Below are 10,900 nucleotides of genomic sequence, written 5' to 3' on the forward strand. Positions count from 1 at the left end.
AAATGAACCATGGTCGAAACTCTACAATGAGCCTTCCATGCACTTGCCGGTATGCTCGTCATGCGCCGCCAAGACGCAGCCGATCAGGTCATCGCAAACGGAATAGGTATCGAAAAGACATTATCTTCGGTCGAATCGATCATCCCCTACGCACGCTATGGGACGAGTCTGAGGACGAAGACCCAGCGCCTCAGTTTTCGCAATACAGTCGAGTTGCGAAACGCATTATGAGCGACATGGGGTATGACCTCACTCGTTTGGAGGCCCTAAATTACGGCCGAGGGCGCAGAACGGTCATCCGACCCGCTTACGTACCCAAAGGGAAACCCTCGAATTACTTCAACAGGACTCAGAGAGGCTTAGGCTACTCCTCCTCCTCGTCAGATCTGTGTTTTTATGTCAACGAGGATTCCGACTATGCATGTTCAGGGGATCAATCATCAACAACCTCGGCTTGGGACTCGGACGTCAGCGTGAGGGATCTGTTCGATGGCCTTACAGTCAACATGGGTACAGTAGACCCCGCCGAAATGGCAGAGGACGAACAACTCTCGCTTTATGATGAGACATGGGATCGCCATGTTAACGCCCAGTGGAACAGTCGCTTCGAGCAGCGCGAACCGCCAACCGAAGACGAAGTCCTCCAGGTGAACATGGGTACGGAGGCGAATCCCAAACCCATATTCATCAGCGGCAGTCTGCCTCCACAGGAAAAAGAAGACCTCATCGCCCTCATACGGGAATACATTGACGTCTTCGCCTGGAATTACGAGGACATGCCTGGTCTGGATCCGCGGGTCGCCACGCATCGCCTCAACATCAGCTCTAACGCCAAGCCGATCAAACAACAGCAGAGACGGTTTCGCCCCCAAATCATGGAGGCGATCGAAACCGAAGTAAAGAAGCTGATCGAATCCGGTTTCATCAGAGAGGAACAACACCCCGACTGGGTGGCAAATATTGTTCCGGTCCTGAAGAAAAATGGCAAGATCCGCATCTGCATCGACTTTAGGAACCTCAACCCCGCGTGCCCTAAAGACGAATTTCCTCTACCCATCACGGATGTCATCATTGACAACACGTGCAGATTCGAAAGGATGTCTTTCATGGATGGCTTCTCGGGGTACAATCAGATCAAAATGCACCCCGAGGACGAGAAGCACACTGCATTCAGAACTCCCATGGGGGTGTACTGTTACACTGTCATGCCTTTCGGATTCAAGAATGCTGGCGCAACCTACCAGCGTGCCATGAGCATGATCTTTCGAGATCATCTGTGAAAGACGGTCGAATGCTATGTAGACGACTTGGTCGTGAAGAGTCGCCATAAGGAGGATCACCTCCAAGACTTGAAGGCGATGTTCGAACTCATGAGGGCTCATCAACTCAAGATGAATCCTACTAAGTCATTCTTGGGGATGTCTAGCGGTAAATTCCTCGGTTTCGTCGTCACAACGAAAGGAATCCGGATTGATCCAGACAAGGTGCGAGCTATTCAAGAGCTCCAACCGCCCCGAAATCTTAAAGAGCTGAGAGGCGCCAATCTCAGGGAGGCCATTCCTCATATATATACGGGCCATGGAACATTCCCTAGGCGCCCTCTTGGCTCAAAACGACGATGCAGGCCACGAGCAAGGCATCTACTACCTGAGCAGGACCTTGCAGGGTGCCAAACAGCGATATCCAATGGTCGAGAAGGAGTGCCTAGCCTTGGTGTTCGCCATCCAAAAGATGCAACACTACTTGGTCGGCCAGACGATCCATGTCATTTCCCGGATGAACCCCATTCGGGTCTTCATGACACAACCTGCAGCGTTGAACTGGCGCCTGGCCAGGTGGGCGCTTCTGCTCTCTCAATATGACATCCACTTCATGCCGCAGAAATCAGTCAAGGGACAGGCCATCTGCGATCTCATGGCTAGTCACCCGCTGGGGGTGAAGACCGATCTATTTGAAGATCTGCCAGATGAACCTCCCGAAGCCAATGTGACTTCGTCACAAGAGGTGTGGCAGATGTTCTTCGACGGCGCGTCTCGCGGAGGCACGAGCGGTTCTATCTCTGCAGGAGTGGGGGTGGTCCTTACCTCTCCGCATGGTCATGTGTTACCCTGGGCCTTTTCCTTGACGGAACCATGCACCAACAACGTAGCTGAGTACAACACGTTGCTCATAGGGCTCGAGTTGGCCAATGAGTTAGGGATCAAGCATCTGGAGGCTTACGGCGATTCCCAGCTCATCGTTAAGCAAATGACCGGCGAGTATGAAGTCAGGAACGACGATCTCATCCCGCTCCACAAAGCGGCTGTCAGGCTAGTAGAGTTGTTCAAAAGCTTCCGCATTGAGCACGTGCTCCATTCAAAGAACACCCATGCGGATGCTCTCGCATCCTTGGCGGCTAACTTAGCCCAACCTTTGGGAACGACCCAACGAGTCACTGTCGCCAGCCGAAAACTTTTTCGACTAGGAGATGTCCCAGAGGCGAACGCCACTCACCAAACACCGGATCAGCCTGATCAGGAAGACTGGCGTCTCCCGATCATCGATTACGTCTTATACGGCATATTGCCCGAAGATGCGAGGGAACGAGAGTCTATCCGACGGTGTGCCTCGAGGTTCTACTACGATTCAACCACTAAAACGCTGTACCGGAGGTCATACGACGGCTTGTTGCTTCGCTGTCTTTCGAAGGCAGAGGCGCAAGAGGCCCTACGCGAAGCACATGACGGCACGTGCGGGGCTCATCAGCCTGGGCCTAAACTTTGGGATCGCCTGCGGAGGATAGGCTACTTCTGGCCTGGGATGGTTACTGACGCAGTCGCTTATGCGAAATGCTGCTACGAGTGCCAAATCCACGCTAACTACATGCACCAGCCTCCTGAGGATCTGCATTCGACGAGGGCGTCTTGGCCCTTCGAAGCATGGGGGATGGATATAGTTGGGCCAATATCTTCACCATCGGCGAAAGGCCATCGCTTTATCCTCGCGATCACAGATTACTTCTCTAAGTGGGCCGAAGCTATCCCCTTAAGAGAGGTCAAGACTACTGACGTGATCAAATTCATCAAGCATCATGTCATATACCGATATGGCGTACCCTGGCGTATCATTCATGACAACGGTACGTAATTCGTTAGCCATGCATTCACCAGGTTCTGTGACAAATTCCGAATACAGAACCTCTCTTCCACGGCCTACAACCCTTCAGCGAATGGTTTGGCCGAGGCCTTCAACAAAACAATTATCAAGATCTTGACCAAGCTGACTTCCACTAGCAAACGCGACTGGAACGAAAAGCTAGGCGAGAGCCTGTGGGCATATCGCGCAACGGTTCGCACACCGACTGGCACCACGCCCTACTCGTTGGTATACGGCTGTGAAGCCGTATTACCATTAGAGATTCAAATTCCATCCCTCCGTGTCGCCTTAGCAACAGGGATGACGACCGAGGAAAACCACCAACTGCGACTCGCAGAGCTCGAAGCATTGGACGACAAACGACTGGAAGCTCAGCAGCACATTGAGTTTTATCAAGCTCGAATGACCAAGAATTTCGACAAGAAAGTCAAACGTCGAGCCTTCAAAGAGGGAGAGCTCGTGCTCTCCGTTCGTCGACCAATGATCCTCACTTCCAAGAAGAAGGGGAAATTCCAGTCCAAATGGGAAGGACCATTCGTAGTAGAGACAGTCTACTCGAACGACGCCTATCGCCTCGTCAAGCCGAATGGCGATAAGATCATGATGCCCATCAACGGCAAGTATCTGAAGAAGTACTACTCCTAGTTCTCCTTCGCCAAACTCCCACGAGTGAATGAGTTTAAACTGGCCCTCACACCCTCCAAATGGTATAAGAGGTAAAACTATTCCTATACTTCCATTTCTTGAGCCAGTTTACCAGTACAGGCGAACCGCTCAGGATAGGAGAACCGCTTAGATCAAGCGAATCGCTCAGATCAGGCGAATCGTTCGGATCAAGCGGATCAAGCAAGCCTATCAGTCTAGGCGAAATCCACTTTACCAGCTAAACACCCTGTCTTGGCGAATCTCTCAAAACAGGCGAAGATAGCATCTCAGGTGGGCGGCATCAAACGCCCACTTGGTCAAACCTTTAGATAGTTAGGACCAGAGCCACAGTCCCCCGCCAATCCTCTTCCAAAGGATGGTGGGTCCTCAAAGTCGTTCTAATCACGACAGTCCCCGTCATGTTAACATTAAACCTCTGACAAAATCACCCACTAATCCTCTTCCAAAGGATGGTGGGTCCTCAAAGTCGTTCCAATCACGACAGTCCCTGTCACGTTAACATTAAACCTCTGACACAATCCACTTACCAATCCTCTTCAGAAGAATGGTAGGTCCCCACAGTTGCTCCAATCGCGACAAAACCCCATCAAGTTAATGATCACCTCTGATGATTGGCGCCGTTATCCCTACGAATAGCAAAGCCTAAGCAATAGCCTACCACGCGATGTGCTATTACTCCTGTCAATAGTCACACTCATACGTCCCTGAACTATTTGACCTATTCCAGATATTCTAACATTCCTTTAGAATAACTGGTGGGTAGAGTCGATATTCTAACATTCCTTTAGAATAACTGGTGGGTAGAGTCTACCACGCGATGACTCCTACCACAATCAATTGTCGCATTCCCAAATGACGACAATTATCTACCACGCGATGACTCCTACCACAATCAATTGTCGCATTCCCAAATGACGACAATTATCGAAGGCGGTTTGGCAGACGACCTGTCTGTCGGTTCCCCAGGCAACAACTCGCCGAGAGGCGAGTTGAAGTTGAGTTCTTCAGTTGGCCGCGGAAGCGAACGATTGTTCTTCGCTACAAACCAAGTGTTACTCTCTTGATCCCATTAGAGCCACAACGCGAAAATCGGAGTTAACCCGATCCCACGTTGCGAGCAACAGAGAACAGAACAAGAGCCTAAAATGACTAAGTCCAAAACAAAATGGTCAGAGGCTCTCCAGGTTCAGCTCAAATGCCAAACAACACAGATAAAGAAGGAAGAGAAAACTGTGCATGCAAAGCAAGGATAAGCAGAACAAGCAAAAAGAGCCACAACGGGCCAAAATTTACATAAGTTTTCAGTTTAGTTGTGATGCCCGAGGCACCAACTAAGTTAGCAAAACAACGAAAAAAAAGAGGCGACTTAGACAGCAGGAGCATCACAGGAATTTCAGCAGGCTAAAAGAACCAATCTTTGCCTTGATCTTCGCACGATCCGCCGCACGTCGGATCCTCGCTTTCTCCTTCTGCTCCTACTGCCGCCTAGCTAAGTCCACTTCGCTGTCTTCTTCCTCTTGGCGAAGAAGTTGGAGCTCCCTCTCCACCGCTCCGGCGGCCTCACCGAGCCTCCTCGCCTCACGCTCACGCTCCCGCAGCCTTGCCTCGCCGCGAAGAGAGCCAGCATCCTCGAAGAAAGCCCTGTCCAGGTAAGCGTCCATCCGGTCCAGTACCGCTTGGTGTCGCTTCCGCAGACGTCTGAGCTCGGCCTCCTTCGCCCGAATCCGCTTCGCCCGCTCTTCACGCTCGAGCAGGAGACGCAGCGAGAGGGGCGGTGGCACGTCGGAGGGATCGTCGTAGGCCAGTTCCTCGAGGCGGTACATCCACCCCTCCACACGCTCAAGCTCCTGCTTGCATCGCCGTGTGAGCGAGGCATCACCCGCGCGTCGCTGTGGTCGGAAGCAGAGGCCATAGAGCAGAGGAAGTTACTGCGGCGGTTTTCTCCTAGCGGATTTTTCTCGAGGCAGTAAGAACTCTGCTGAAGAGAGGCGAGTACGGATATATATTCGAAAAGAACTCAACGGATGAGATTTGTTTCCCCAAGCGATTGAGCGGCCCAGATATCCTGCGACGCTTCGAACTCAATGCCAATAAAGGCCATTCCTCTCGAGACCCCAAACCGACTGATCGGATTGGGCACGAGAGGCGAAGCGTTCGGTCGCTTCACCATTAATGAGCATTAATGTGCCCGCAGAGTCTTAGCTGGCAAGCACTTGGGCCCGCGGACAGACGCGTGGCACGAACTTCGCCCGCAGTTGGATTTCTAACTGTTAGACAAACTCACCACCATCCAAGTTTCGCCTGTAGTGTAAACTCGCCATCATACGGGTTTCGCCGACATCTCAAATTCGCCATCAATTGAGTTTGGTTTTCAACCTAAACTCGTTACCATATGGGTTTCGCCTGCAGCATAAACTCACCAGCAGTTGAGTTTAGCCATCCACCCTAACTCGCCAGCAGTTGAGTTCAGCCTCCAAGCAAAACTTGCCGCGCTCGAGTCTCGCCTGCAGACGAACTCGTCGATCAATTGAGTTTCGCCAGCAATGTGAACTCGACAGGAGCCGAGCTTCGCCATCTTAGAGAACTCGCCGTCACCCTAGCTTTGCCAACAGCGTAAACTCATCTCTTAGAGAACTCGCCGTCACCCTAGCTTTGCCAACAGCGTAAACTCATCGGGATAGAGTTTGGCCCTTGAGGTAAACTCGTCATCACAAAGGAAACTTCGCCTGCGGCACAAGATTGTCGGCAATTACAGAGCAAAACACTGGAAAACGACATATCAAAAGAGTATACGCACGACGAGCAGACACAAGCCTCATGGGATGCTTCTAGACAGTATATTTGAACAAAGTTATGGTCTTTTTGCAAAAGCGAAAGTCGTAACATTACGTTCAAAGAAGCAAAACATGCACCCAGTTTTTAAGACAATACATTTGAACAAAGTTATGACTTCATAAACAAACAAGTCGTAAACAAAATGTCTTAACACAATCATAAGGCAGAAGTCTCAGTCGAACACGCTAAAAGTGGAGATCTCTTCTTTGGCCGCCTCCACCTTGCTCGCGTGGTCTTCCCGAGCCTTGTTTTCAGCAGCCTTCCGAATCCGGTCTTCGCGGCTCGACCTGGCGACAGCGTCTGCCTGGCGTAAGGCTAGCAGGCGTCGAGTTTCCGCCTCAGCGTTCTTACTGACCTTCACAACGTCGGACTAGAGCCCCTTCAAGTTTGCCTCCGCCTGTCCCAATTCGGCCCTCAGGAGAGCCATAGTGCGATTGAGGTCAATAATTTGCTCCTCTAGCAAATGTTGTTGACCCACCCAGAAGTTGGCGACGGACTCCAAATCCGCTATCTCTTTGGAACGGGCCTCCTGCTCCAGGGCTTCCTGACGCCTGACATGAGCCAGGCAAGACTCCATGTTGGCCTTTGGACCTTCCCGTAGAAAGGTCTCTAACCCTATCATGCGTGATTCCAAGAGACGGAGCTCATGCATGCAACGGGTAGCGAGCCGATTTTCGCCCGATCGCCGCAAATCAGCCACGCGATCAAGGAGAGACTGCCTGAAGCTGTCAAAGCTACCCATGCCGAGGTCGACAAGGGAAATCACCTGTCTCACCGCGCTCTCAAACTCTTCGATGCGAGCCTGCCAGGACAAAGACTCGGAGGGAGCAGGCTCTTGGCCCGGAGCGAGCGCCATGATGGGCGGAATCTCGAGGCAGGGCTCAGCTCCCGGCTGGGGAGCGGAGTCTGAGGCGGCGGGGGTCGCAGGACCTTCGGATTCATCGTCTGAAATCAGGATAGGCTCGGCCGCATGCTCCTCGGCAGCCAGTGCCTCCCCTCGATCTGCAAAACACAACAACAACACAGAGAGGAGTCAAAGGAAGAATACCTGTTCAACCTACGCGAGAGTCAGAACGAAAAGATACCTTCGGCCGCGGCAGCCTCAGCAGCACCCGAAGAAGACGGTTCTTTTCTTTTCTTAGAAGCGACCCTCTTCACCTTCGGCGCCATTGGGGGTACGAGGAAGGAGAAATTTGGGTTTACTCTGGGGAAGACAATAGGTCCTCTTGATAGAGAGTAAGGGTGTTAAATACCCTAAGAACCCTAGGCGGTTACTCAATACTTGATTAGACCGTTCAGGGCTAAAACAGTTGAAGGGTAAGGCCGAACAAATCGGATCTTACCTGGACGGCCAAGATCCAACGGTTTTTCTTAAGCGCAATCTTCAACAACGGCCCGAATCGGGCGCGAAGGACGAAGAGCCCCACTACGCTGCATTCAATACGGAGCGACGTGCCCACGTTCTCTCGGCTGACATAAGCACAAGCCAATACGTGGCCCACCAAAAACGGAGCCTATCTGATAGCGAATTCACCGCTGAGATTCCCGCGGGTCGAAACTGATTGCCCTTCTGGAATTTGAGTCAATTCCGAATCCGCCTGCGGACAAAATCCGCTCGCAGAGGAGACAAGCTCACGGCCAAAATTCGCCGACGGCTGAAGACCGCCCCTCGCAACTAACGCTCTAGCTAACGCATGTTAGAGGAGAAATGGAGCGTACACAGAAGTAACAGTAACCAAAAAACAAAAGGACAATTTCATTCATGGAAAGAAATCCTAGTACAACTGGCAATCAAAGACAAAAGGGGCAAATTACAAGGCTTTCAACCGCAGTTCCGCCTCACGAATATCCCTAGCATGGTGATGCTCTAGCCTCCTCAGAATCTCCTGGCGAAGGTCTTCCTCAGTGCGTGAGGCCAAGTCTTGGACGGTCTCTTTGACTTCCCTATAGGCTCGATCCTTTTCCTCGACGGAATTAGCTGTCAGTTGCCGGCGAGATTCAATGCTTTCCAACTCCTTGGCCGCCTGTTCACGAGCCTTCTCTTGAATGGCCAATGAGGCCTGCGCCTTAGCTATAACCTGCTTCAGATTCTCTACCTCCGAAGACAAGCGAGAAACGCGGTTATCGGCCTTCTGTTGCTCGAAGGCCATTCGTTCATCCTCAGCCTTGGCCTGCTCCAACTCTGCTGACAATTTCGCCTCCAGCGACATGGTCTCATCCAGACGGCGATCGCGTTCTTCCACCGCTGCTCGGACTTCGCCGGTTGCAAGATCCACAAGAGTGGAACTCTTCGCGCGAAGAGCAAGCAACCGTTGAACAGCTTCCTTCACTTCCTCCTTATGCTGGAAGTAGGGCTTCGCCGCAGTATGGCCAAGCCTCTTGATTAAGAAGCACACGATATAGTCGAGATCCTCTTCGAAACTCTCGAAGGGACAACTTTCCTCCAAAGCGAGCTTGATGCAGCCGGCTAGAGTGTCTTGGAAATCAGCCACAGATCGTGCCGCACTCCTTCTTCGCTCACGCTCCAAAGGAGAGAGAGCAGCATCCTCCACCATTGATGAAATCACGGTTGAAGTGCCTGTGGTCATCACCGTAGAAGTAAGGATTGGCGCCGCCAAAGCCGGTGTGACCAATGATGCCCTCGGAGCAGCGGGCACAACATCAACGGCCACCGCTGACAAGGAAGTGGTCACTTGCGGAGTAGAAGTCTCCCTTTGAAGCGGAGACTCTTGCGCTGATGGAAGAGCCCCAGCCGACGCTGCCGCAGGAGCAGGAGATCTCTCTATTTGGCCGGGCGCATCCTCACGAGCCAACACCTCTTCCTCACTGGAAAACGTCTCATGAACCGAGACGTCGTCATCCTCCTCAGATTCGCCCGTCTCCCCAGACGAGTGACCCGCCCAAGAAAGAGGATCCTCTTTGCCAGCAATTTCGTGGGCATGATCAGCTACGAATGCACGAAGAGGATTAACAGAGGCCCCTCGAAAGGGACCCTATTGACAGTTGGGTACGAAAGAATGAGTAATGCTAAAACCTACGCTTACCTGAGCCTGTGGGCCCCTCTTCATCTCCAGCCTCCTCCTCTTCGTCAGAGAGAATGGAGATCACTTTCTCAACTGCACCTGTATAGGCCCAATACAAGTGTCAAAAGGTGTAAGATCAACGTTGTGATCAAGGATACTGTTGCAAAGATTACCTCCTGATGCGGACACAGAAGTCGCGGGAACTCCCGTCTGTGGCCTCACGCCAGACTGCGGAGAAGCGTCCTTCAAAGTCGCCGGAACTGCCCCCGATACGGCAGGAGAGGCGGGCGGCCCGGGGATTCTTACCGGAGAAACGTCATCCTGACCCCCCGTCGCTCGGGCGGTCTCGGCTGTCTCATCATGACGGGCCTTCTTGGCCGCCTCTGCTCGAGAACTTTCGGCCGCGATCTCCCGCTGACGTTTAGAGAGAAGCGAGCTACTCGGAGACAGAAGAGGCGCCCTATCTGTCCAACTCTTGGACTCTGGGCCGGTCTTGGGTGTTCAGATTCTCTTGGTTCACCTGGGGCATCCAACGAGGGACCAAGAGAAGGAACTCGAACCTCGGGAGCCTCAGATTCGTCTAGACCGGCGTCAAAACTCTCAGGGTCCTCCACTGGATCCTCTGAGAACAGCTCCCTAGCGGTTTGATGGCCCCTTCGCCTTGAAGAATGGAGAGACCCTCTGAGAGGACGATCACGTTCCGTTAGACATGAGCTCTAGAACCAGAAACCAGGAGGATTAGCGCTGGCGCCCCGATACCACCGACAGTACAGGAGCGTGTGGTGCAAATCACGATCCTTCACGGGTAATTCAAAACGAGCCTGGGTGCCACCAGCATGGGTCCAGAACCATCCCCGAGCTTCGTCCACCAGTCCACCTTTGAAGTGTAGGCGGGGATTGGCGTTGCCCACGTACAATTGATCGTACTCAAACTGGCGGGCAAACCTGCAAAGGATATACGGCTCGAGGTAACACACAGAACCTATGCGTAGGATGTGATACCCCGGCCGAATGTTTACCAGCCATCGGAATGCGCCACGAGGAAGAGCCGTGTGATGGTCCGCCGTCGGCGCATCCCTAAGAGACTCGCCGTATCTTCCTCCGCTGAAGTAGGGGAAGAAGCGACGAAAATTATAGTGGACAAAGTGGGAGAGCGTTTTCCGCGCATCGGGAATGTCTTTACACTTCCAAGAACACCTCTCCAAATGCTCAAGGAACGGAACGAACCTGTCTCCTTGGAG

Source organism: Asparagus officinalis, chromosome 3 (genome assembly GCF_001876935.1).
Source record: "Asparagus officinalis chromosome 3, Aspof.V1, whole genome shotgun sequence".
NCBI classification, from domain to species: domain Eukaryota; kingdom Viridiplantae; phylum Streptophyta; class Magnoliopsida; order Asparagales; family Asparagaceae; genus Asparagus; species Asparagus officinalis.